This window comes from Microtus oregoni, unplaced genomic scaffold, assembly GCF_018167655.1.
Source record: "Microtus oregoni isolate MIOR12 unplaced genomic scaffold, Mior012 000026F_ref0000081, whole genome shotgun sequence".
Classification (NCBI taxonomy): Eukaryota; Metazoa; Chordata; class Mammalia; order Rodentia; family Cricetidae; genus Microtus; species Microtus oregoni.
The window spans coordinates 28,529,490-28,540,317 of record NW_024543085.1 but is presented as its reverse complement, the minus strand read 5'-3'; the positions used below and the strand labels follow the sequence as shown (position 1 = coordinate 28,540,317).

The 10,828-nt window shown below is 42.8% G+C and overlaps 1 pseudogene; it reads left to right on the top strand.

The window, feature by feature from the left end:
* The first annotated feature begins 6,290 nt into the window (after nucleotides 1–6,290).
* LOC121463289 lies at nucleotides 6,291–10,599 on the top strand (annotated as a pseudogene).
* The last annotated feature ends 229 nt before the right edge of the window (nucleotides 10,600–10,828 follow it).

Genomic DNA, 10,828 nt, shown 5'->3' with positions numbered 1-10,828 from the left:
AATGTTGTTGTTTTGGATGAAGTATTAGCGTAGGGATGACTGGTTCAGAGGCGAGTTTTAACATCCTGACACATATGTGTCAAGTCATAGGGATCTTTTCAGAAACTCTCAGGCCAGTGCACACAGTTCATTATCACCCCTGAAAAGGACACTGGTTTATTAAAGTGGCTGGCAACCAAAATGGCTGTTCTTGTTTTGTTCACCAGGTCACCAAGATAGTAAATTTCCATTTCAAGTTCTGTTTCCATCTGTATGAGATGAACTTGACATTTTTCAGGATTCTTAAGATCTTGTTGAAATGTTGCAAGGCACCCAGAGGAAGTCCCCAGGCTTCTTTACATGGAGTCTTTATTATCCTTGGCTTTCCACCAAAGCGGGGTTTTTGAGTGTATATTCTGTTACTATAACAAAGTACCTGAGGCTGTTCTTTGTGTTTGAGTACAAAGAAATGAGGTTTACCCAGCTCACAGCTTTTGGTGGCTAACAGTCTATAAAGTATTACCCTGACTTTGGTGACAGCCCGAGCTAAGTTATGTCACAGTAGCTGGTGCCACATGGTAGGAGTATGAAGGGCAGAAGAGACCATATCACCAGACAGGCAGCCGAAGAAGCTGGGAAGCAGCTATGCTTATTCTAACAAAACTCCCTTGAGAAATAACCCAGGTATCCTACAAGACTTAACTCAGTCCTTTCCAAGTATATACCTCCAGAGACCTAAGAGCCTTCTACCAGACCTTACCTATTAAAGGCCTACCACTCAATATCGCTGCCTGGAGGACCAAGACTTCAGCACACAAACCTTTGGGGACTATCTTACTTAGGGTTATTATTGCTGTGATGAAACACCATGACCAAAGCAAGCTGGGGAGGAAAAGGTTTATTTGGCTTACACTTTCACAACATTGGCCATCACTGAAGGAAGGCAGGACAGGCACTCAAGCAGGGCAGGAACCAGAAGGCAGGAGCTGATGCAGAGGCCAAGGAAGGGTACTGCTAACTGGCTTGCTCCTCGTGGCTTGCTCAGCCTGCTTTCTTATAGAAACCAGGACCAAGAGCCCAGCGATAGCACCACCCACCATGGGCTAGGCTCTCCCCTAATCACTAATTAAGAAAGGCCCTAGAGCTGGATCTTATAGAGGTTCCCTCCTTTCAGATGACTCTAGCCTGTGTCAAGGTGACATAGATCAGCCAGCACAGGGACAAAGCACAAACCACAGAATGTGCCTTTCTTTTTACATCACAGACATTCTGTCTACTGCTACAAAATTGAGATCTCCACAAGCCTGGAGGCTCAGGCCTGTGATTCCGTCTACTAGAGAGGCTGGGCTAGGAGGGGCACAAGTTCAAGGCCAGGCTGGGCAACTTAGTGAGACCCTGTTTCAAAATACAACATAAGACAACCACAAACAGGGCTGGGGTAAAGCACAGTGGTAAAACACTTCTCTTGTAAAGTGTGACATCCTAGGTTCAATCCCCAGCATCGTAAAAGCCAAGTGAAACAGTAAGAAGAGTAAGATGTGCTTTTAATCCAGCATTGGGAAGGCAGAGACAGGCAAATCCCTTGCCCAACCAGTTCAGTCCAATTGCGGTTCCTGTGTAAGACCCTGACTCTGAAAACCAAGTGGACAGCAACAGGGAAGCAACACCCGAAGTTCACCTTTGGCCTCGATGGGTGCACACAGCTGCATGCACACAAATTCATACATCTTTGTATGTGCAACACACGGGTGAGGGGGCGTTTCCCATCATCTGGAACAGAAGTGAGAGGTGACTGATGAGGAAAAGTACCGGCTCCTTTTCCATTTACTAAATTTCTCTTTAATTCCCCACATGTTTTTAAGGGCAAAGTTTTCCTCTAAACTTACTCACTGTAATAGCTATCAGCTACATGTAGATATTTAAACTTAAGTTGGTTGAAATGGAACAGAATATCGCTCATCTCTGTCTGTCACCAGTGTGTGTGTGTGTGTGTGTGCACGCGCGCATGTGCGTGCTCATGTGTGTCCTGCAAATATGTGAGTGTATAAGTCCATGCCATGGATATGCACATGGGAGCCAGAGGAGGGCAGTGAACGTCCCCCTTCACTGCGCTCTGCTTTATTGCCTTGTGACGGGGTCTCTCACTGAACCAGAAGCTTGCTTCTTCAGCGAGGCTGGCTGGTTGGTGAATGCCCAGGATCTACCTATCTGTGCTCCCAGTGCTGGAACTAGGGGTTTGAACTCAGGCTCCATGCCTCCAAAGAAAGTGCTTGTGCTCACTGTGCCCTCTCTCCAGGCCCCGAGACAAAATATATTAAAAATCAATTCCTCAGTCTTACTAGCTACATTTTAAGTACAAATGACACCTTTGTTTGCAATGGACACTAGTATGCTTAAAGAAAGTTCTGTCCAGTCTTGCCAAAAATTCTCCTTGGATGAAGAATAGTCATAACTCCGAGACTCTGCAGCTTCTGCCAGAGCTTAGTCAAAGGAGACACTTTTCTGATGTCTCTTGATTTCTTGTTTATGTGAATTGCTCATTCTATAGTATAATGCATATGTCTTTGCTTGAATGTAAAAGCGACTTTAATACAGAAAATTGAATAAAAAGGCAAGGCAGGAAGTTGTTTGGAAGGTGCCATAACCATAACCATGGAGGGTGCAGCTGGGAGAATACGGCTTTTAAGAGCCCTGGGGCTGTTGTTGGTCTCTGTCTGCTACCGGTGACGAGCCTTCCTGCATTGCCACCAGCTGCAGAGGCAAATGCCTTCTGGGAAGAAATGCTTCATCATTCGGCCCTGAGATTGAGGGATGTGTCTGCTCCCAGGTCCCCCACCTGCACACTGGGAGGCCTTGTGAAGCACAGGCAACAATGAGGGGCATTGCCTCAGCTCTGCCATTTTTTATCTATGCCATGATAACACGGTTAGCTGAGCTGATGTGGACTGAATTTGTTAACCAGGTAAGACAACGCACACTCAGGTGGGGCACCTCTGAGGATCCTGCTTCCTTTCCTCGGGGAGCGGTCTTTAAGCCTAGTGCTGAATTTTGGTTGCACTAGGCCTGCAGTTTTCAAAGACACTTGGCAAACTTAAGGAAAAGTATGGAATGGGAGGCCCCTTACAAGCTGGCTCTTACGGCTTCTCTGCAGCTCTAAAACGTTGGAAAGAATTAGATCAAATATCCGTGTAATCTCTGCTCCTTTTAGAATGTAGAGTATCAGCATCTGTGCTGAAAATTCCTCCTTCTGTGTCGAGGTCTGCGTCTTCTTTGTGTTCAGAAGAGGTAGGGATGGCTAGCTTTTGTTCTGGAACAAAGCATGAAAACCACTCAAAATTCTGAAAGTCTTTTATGAATATAACATGCAAACTTTAGCCTGTGCTAAATTCTTTCTCTCTCCACCTCCCTCTTTGGTGTTATTTTCTGACTCAAATCACCCTTTCTTTCCGGTTCCCAGAACTTTTCTAGTTTATCCACGCCCATCTGAGAGGAGATATGCCAGGCAAAACAAGATCCTAAGCAGTGCTACCGAGTTGGGTGCAACTAAAACTGGACAGCGGCCGTCTCATTTTCACTCGCCCGCCCGTGGTCTCCTTCGAACCTGAGCCCCACACCCATTTCGTCTCGCCTTCACCAGGGATCATACCCCTCTATTAAAACTCCCTCAGCCTTCAACTGCTACAAATCTATCACCGATAGGATTCGCTATGGCAAATATTTGTTTCAATTAATTAGCAGTGGCCTTCTGATGAAGCCTGACTGCATCTCTCTATTGTGACCATGTGGTAGCACTAGCCCTGGGGTGATGCACAGCCCGACAACATTCCTTAATGATCCTCTTAATTACACAGTTGGGGGAACCATTCTGTCTAAAAAATCTGCTTCGTAATTACAAAATCACCAGCCCAGCCAGCCGTGTTGACCCATCAATCGCTTGCATTCCTCTGTGTCCAGAAAATGCGTTCTGTCTTCTCTCCAAATGATGCAGCTGCTCTGGTTATGAGGACGTCTCGGTCTCTCTCTGCCTAGGGCTGCCCGACTGCTGGGCTTCTTCCTCTACCTCCCACCATCTTCTCCTCCACAATAGCCTCAGAAGCACAGGGGAATTCGTTCCCTCTCTCAGATCCATCTAAATAAAACTTGTTTGTAGTCATTTAGCATAAGCCCGAAAAAGTAATTATGGTCCCTCGGGTTGATTGGCCCGGTTCCTTGGATGCAGAGTCTATGGTTGAAATTGTCACTCAACTTTTCCCCTTTTGCTAGCCAGATTTGTGTCCTCAGTTCCAAAGCCAATATGTGTACCTTTGTTCGCGCATGCGTGCATAGACAGTGATGACTTATGGGTAGGTTTCCACCATCGTACCTGGAGCCCTGGGATGATAGCTTCTAGCTCAGTGAGTCGAATCTCAGCAGTTAAATATTAGCAGATGACAGGCTGCTAAGTCCCCTGTTTCTCTACTATGTCACATATGCATAACTCCAACGCTGGTTAACCTCTTGTGATTGCTGTGTCCCCAAGAAAATCTTGGGACTCATGTTACATATGTTCCGTGGAGACCCTGTTCTGTCTCACAGAACCACTGCTTGTGGATGAGAACTCTAAGGATCTTCTTGGATGCGCTGTACACATTCTTCCTATATTGTGAAAATAGCACAGCTCCTGCTGTTCCTTGTGAACTGGTGTCCCTCGAGCCCTGGAGATAGTGAATCTGGCGACCTGTGGCACAACCACTACCTCTTCTTATGGAAAAGTTGCCTCTACAAAGGACATAGGTTGGGATCTTTTTGTGTTTGTGAACAGGGAAGCCTGGAGTAATAAGAACTATCATTCATTGCTTGGGGGAATGTAAGCCAGTTTAATCACTTTGTATTAAATCTTTTGCAAGTTTGTCAGTCTCACGCAAGTCTAGACATATTTTCATGCTACCTAGGAATCACACCCTTGGGTGTTTATCTGAAGCTTCTGTTCACACAGAAACCTATACACAAGTGATGGGAGCAACTTAATGCATAGTTGTCAACAACTTGAATCAGCCAAGACGCCCTTCAACAGGTGAAGGGATAAACAAGCTCAGGTACATCCATAGTCTGAGATATTATTCAGGGATTAAAAAAAATCAGCTATCAAATCACAAAATACATGAAGGAAATTTAAAGATCCCGTGTGGGGAAAAAAAAGCCAGTCGTGGTGATTAATTGTGATTATTAATTTTATGGACTCTAGGATCAGTATGGAAACAGACTTCTGGGCATGCCTGTGAGTGAGTTTCTACTCTAGGTACTTTGAAGCAGGAAGATCCTCTCTAAATGTGAGTGACGCCATTCCATCGGCTGGGAGAAAGTGATTTGAGCACCAGCGTGCATCTCTCTCTGCTTCTGACCACAGACGCAATGTGGCCACTGCTTCATACTTCAAGGCTGCCATGGCAGGCTGCACCTTCAACCCGTAAGCCCAAGTCAACCTTTCTTTCTCACATTGCTTTTGTCCCAATACGGAAAAAAGAAATTAACACACAGCTTTAACCGTTTACATATTCGTGATTCCATTTATGCAACATTCTAGAAAAAGCAAAACAATGCAGTAAGAAAATAGCCATTGGAGACAAAAAGGAAACTCATGATTTCCACAGCAGTCAAGTTCTTCTGTTCTAGTGTAATAGACATGCAACACTGGGAGCCTCAAAAACTACAGGTCGTTGCAGCATAGAGGCAATCTTGATGTGTATAAATTTTGTTGTGTTGTGGTTAGGGCTGTTTGTTGTTTGGCTTTGAGTCATGGTTTCTTTACCTAGCCCTAGCTGTTCTGGAACAGTCTTAGGAGACCCCAGGCCAGGTTGCAGCCCCAGTGAAGCTTATTAGTAAGGGGAAATTAAAGCCTCCTGTGCCTTCTGTGCTGTCCTTGTGGTGTTCGGGAATGTCCCTTGAAGTCAGTTTGATGATTTCGAGGATGAGGAAGACATGGTAGAGTGTGATGTTGTTGAGCTTCAGAGTGGCATGGAAGAGTCCGTTACAGAGTCTCCATAGCAAGGGATCATCACTGAAGATGATGAAGATGAGAGCTCTGTGGAGTTAGAAGGGCAGGATAAAAACCAAGGAGGAAACTCTGAAGATGGAGACACTAAGGAGGAAGATAGTGAGAAGGAGCAGTATGACGATGAAGACCTTGAGGGTTGTGAAAATAAATCATATACTTCTTCTAGCAAAAATAAAGACCCAATAACAAGTGTTGATATTTTTGCTTACTTTTAGAACAGTTGGAAGAGTTATTATCTAGTTTTTTTTTTATGTTGACTGATCTGCTTGCCTGTATCATGTGCTACATCATTGGGATTAGCGTAACCATGGGTGATAAGGACTGGGATGCATGCATGTTTGCTGTTGGCACTCACAAAGCTTTGGCGCAACTAAAGGAAGAGATGCAGCATCTGGGTGAGTTTTGTAGTGATAAACCTAAGTCTGGAGCCAAGTATGGACTGCCAGATGCTTTAACCATCCTGTCAGAAGCAGGCGAAGTCACAGAGGGAATGATGGATACAAAGATGACAAGATCAAATCCATCCATGGTTCAAAGATTATGCAAGAGAAAGGTCACCTTTAAACCTCCCTGATGCTCCAATACTGAGGGGACTAAAGAGGTGAGTGAACAGCTACAAAGTGGTACACCCCACTCTCTAGGACCTCCACAGTGGGATAAAACCCCGGGCTCATTCCCCAACTCCTTAGGCTTTTCTAGCCAGCCAGCAGAAAGTTTCCTGCGGCAAGGCTCCCCAAAAACCCAAATCCATCTATTGGACCCCCTACTAGCCGCACTCTACCTAAGAGCGGAGAGCTTACTATAATACCAAGGGGACCAAGAGCTTGCTACAACACTGAGGGGATTAAGAGAGAGCACCAAGAGAATAAACCAAGAGAGCAGGCTTATAGAGACCTCAGAGGCTTTCTGAGACAGACCTTGACAGTTCAGAGCAGACCAAGAAAAATTCCCAAACACTCAGACAGCCACTGCAAAGACTGGATGAAGACACAAAGACACTGATGGCCTCATTTGAAGGTAGAGATGGATAGGCAGCAATGCAAGAATTCTTCCAAGAACCTAAAAAGCAACATGGTAACTAGAACCCAGTGCTCAAACAACAGGAAGATTTGATCATCCTAATTCAGAAAAAGTAGAATAAAACGACTTTAAACGTAACTTTATGATAATGATGGAGACCTTTAAAGAGGAAATTAAAAACTCCCTTAAAAAATGGAGAAGACAAACAAAAAATTGGAAGAAATTAATAAATCCCCCAAAGAAAACCAAGAAAAAACAATGAAACAGGTGGAGCAAAGAGTTCAAGACTTGAAGACTGAAATAGAGGTAATAAAGAGAATACAAACAGAGGAAATTATGGATATGGAAAATCTGGGTAGATGAGCAGGAACTACAGAGACAAGTATAACCAACAGAATACAAGAGATAGAAGAAAGAATCTCAGACGCTGAAGATACTATAGAGGAAATAGACTCATTTGTCAAAGAAAACATTAAATCCAACAAATTCTTAACATAAAACACCTGGGAAATCTGGGACACCATAAAAAGATCAAACCTAAGAATAATAGGGGTAAAAGAAGAAGAAGAACTTCAGCTCAAAGTCACAGAAAATATGTTCAACAGAATCATAAAAGAAAACTTTCCTAACCAAAATAAGGATATCCCTATGAAGGTACAAGAAACTTACAGAACACCAAATAGACTGGATCAAAAAAAAAAATCCCCTCACCATATAATAATCAAAACACAAAACATACAGAATAAAGAAAGGCTATTAAGAGTTGCAAAGAAAAAAGGTCAAGTAACATATAAAGGTAAACCTATCAGAATTACTCCTGACTTCTCAGTGGAAACCATGAAAGCCAGAAGGTCCTGGATAGAGGTACTGTAGAAACTAAGAGACCATGGATGCAAACCCAAACAAAAACAGATTTAAACAATACATATCTACAAATCCAGCCTTACAGAAAGTACTAGAAGGAAAATCCTAACCCAAGAAAGCTAACTGCACGCACAAAAACACAGGCATATGATAACCCTTCACCAGCATAACTCAAAGAAGGGAAACACACAAACACTACTACTGAAAAATAACTGAAATTAACAACCACTGGTCATTAATACTACTTAATATCAATGGACTCAATTCACCTATAAAATGATATAGGCTAAGAGAATAGATATGAAAACAGGATCCAGCCTTTTGCTGTATATAAGAAACACAGCTCAACCTCAGAGTAAAGAGTTTGGAGAAGGTTTTCCAATCAAATGGACCTAAGAAACAAGCAGGTGTAGCTAACCTTATATCTAACAAATGATTTCAAACTAAAATCAGTCAGAAGAGATGGAGAAGGACACTTTATACTCCTAATGGGAACATTTCGTCAAGATGCAATCTCAATCCTGAACATGTATGCCCCTAATACAAGAACATCCACATATGTAAAAGAAACATTATTAAAACTTAAACTGCATCTCAAACCCCACACACTAATAGTAGGAGACTTCAACACTCCACTCTTGTCAATGGATAGGTCGACCAGACAGAAACTTAACATAGAAGTAAGAGAACTAACAGATGTCATGAATCAAATGAACTTAACAAACATCTATAGAACATTCTACCTAAACACAAAAGAATATACCTTCTTCTCAGCACCTCATGGAACCTTTTCTAAAGTTGATCATATACTCAGTAACAAAGCAAACCTCCACAGATATAAAAAAAAAAATGGAGTAACTCCCTCTGTCTTATCAGATCACCAGGGATTAAAGTTAGAATTTAACAACAATACTACTCTTAGAAAGTCTACAAACTCATAGAAATTGAACAGTAAACTACTGAACCACCCCTGGGTCAAGGAAGAAATAAAGAAAGAAATTAAAGACTTCCTTGAATTCAACGAAAATGGAGGCACAACTATCCAAGCCTATGGGACACTATGAAAGCAGTGCTAAGAGGAAAGTTCATAGCACTAAGTGCCCACATAAAGAAAACAGAGAAAGCTCACATTAGAGACTTAACAGCCCACCTGAAAGCTCTAGAACCAAAAAAATAGCAGACTCACGCAGGAGTATTAGAAGACAGGAAATAATCAAAGTGAGGGCTGAAATCAACAAAATAGAAACACAGAAAACAATACAAAGAATCAATGAAACAAAGAGCTGGTTCTTTGAGAAAATCAACAAGATAGAAAAACCCTTATCCAAACTAATCAAAAGGCAGAGAGAGAACATCCAAATTAACAAAATCAGAATTGAAAAGGGGGACATAACAACAAACCCTGAGGAAAATCAGAGAATCATTAGTTCATACTACAAAAACCTATACTTCACAAATTTGGAAAATTTAAAAGAAATGTACAATATTTTAGATAGATACCATATGCCAAAATTAAATAAAGACCGGGTGAGCAATTTAAATAGACCTATAAACTGCAAGGAAATAGAAGCTGTCATCAAAAATCTCCCAACCAAAAAAAAAAAACAAAAAACAAAAAACAAAAAAAAACCCAGGGCTGGATGGTTTTAGTGTAGCATTCTACCAGAACTTCCCAGAAGAGCTAATATATTCCTCAAAGTGTTTCACATAAAAGAAACAGAAGAGACATTGTCAAACACTTTTTATGAAGCTACAGTTACCCTGTTACCAAAACCACACAAAGACTTAACCAAGAAAGAGAATTACAGTCCAGTCTCATTCATTAACATGGATGCAAAAACATTCAATAAGATACTGGGAAACTGAATCCAAGAACACATCAAAAAAAAAAAAAAAATCCACCACGATCAAGTCGGCTTCATCCCAGAGATTCAGGGCTAGTTTTTGACTTGTCCTGTAGTCAGACTGATGATTATCTTAAAAATCACCGTAGAACCTTCATCCAGCAACTGATGGAAATGGAGGCAGAGACCCACATGGAAGTACTAGACTGAGCTTCCAAAGTCCAGTTGAAGAGTGGAAGGAATGAGAATATGAGCAAAGAGGTCAAGCTCATGATGTGTTCACCCACTAAAAAAGTTTATCTGAGCTAATAGGAGCTCAACAACTCCAGCCTGACTGGGAAGGAACTAGATCCTCTGAATGTGGTTGACAGTTGCATGGCTGGACAGACTGGGGGGCCACTGGCAGTGACACCAGGATTCATCCCTACTGTTTGTACTGGCTTTTTGGGATCCTATTCTCTATTCTCTTTGTTTGTATACCTTGCTCAGCCTAGACATAGTAGGGAGGGTCTTGGACCTTTCACAAAGCAATGTGCTTTACTCTCTCTGAGGACTGGATGAGGGGGGAGAGTGTGTGGAGGGAATGGAAGAAGGGGAGGGAGTGGGAACTTGGATGGGTATTTTTCAAAAATTTAATAAATAAAACTCCCTGACACGAAGAGGACACTACTACCTACATTTAATGTGCCTGGTTCCTGTAGCACTTACTCAAATGTGTGGAAGTTCTCTTGCCCGGTGAACATGGTGACAGGGCCTACGAATAAAGCCAAGAAGTTCTGACTCAACAGAGAAGGTAAATAAAATGTAGATAAGAACTGGGCAGGAGTGGAAGAGAACTTGGAGCTGATACACGCATAAGGTCAGGAGCTGACACACTCACACGGGTTCAGGAGCGGACACACTCACAGGGTCAGGAGCTGACACACTCACAGGGTCAGGAGCGGACACACTCACAGGGTCAGGAGTTGACACACTCACAGGGTCAGGAGTGGACACACTCACACGGGGTCAGGAGCGGACACACTCACAGGGTCAGGAGCTGACACACTCACACGGGGTCAGGAGCGGACACACTCACAGGGTCAGG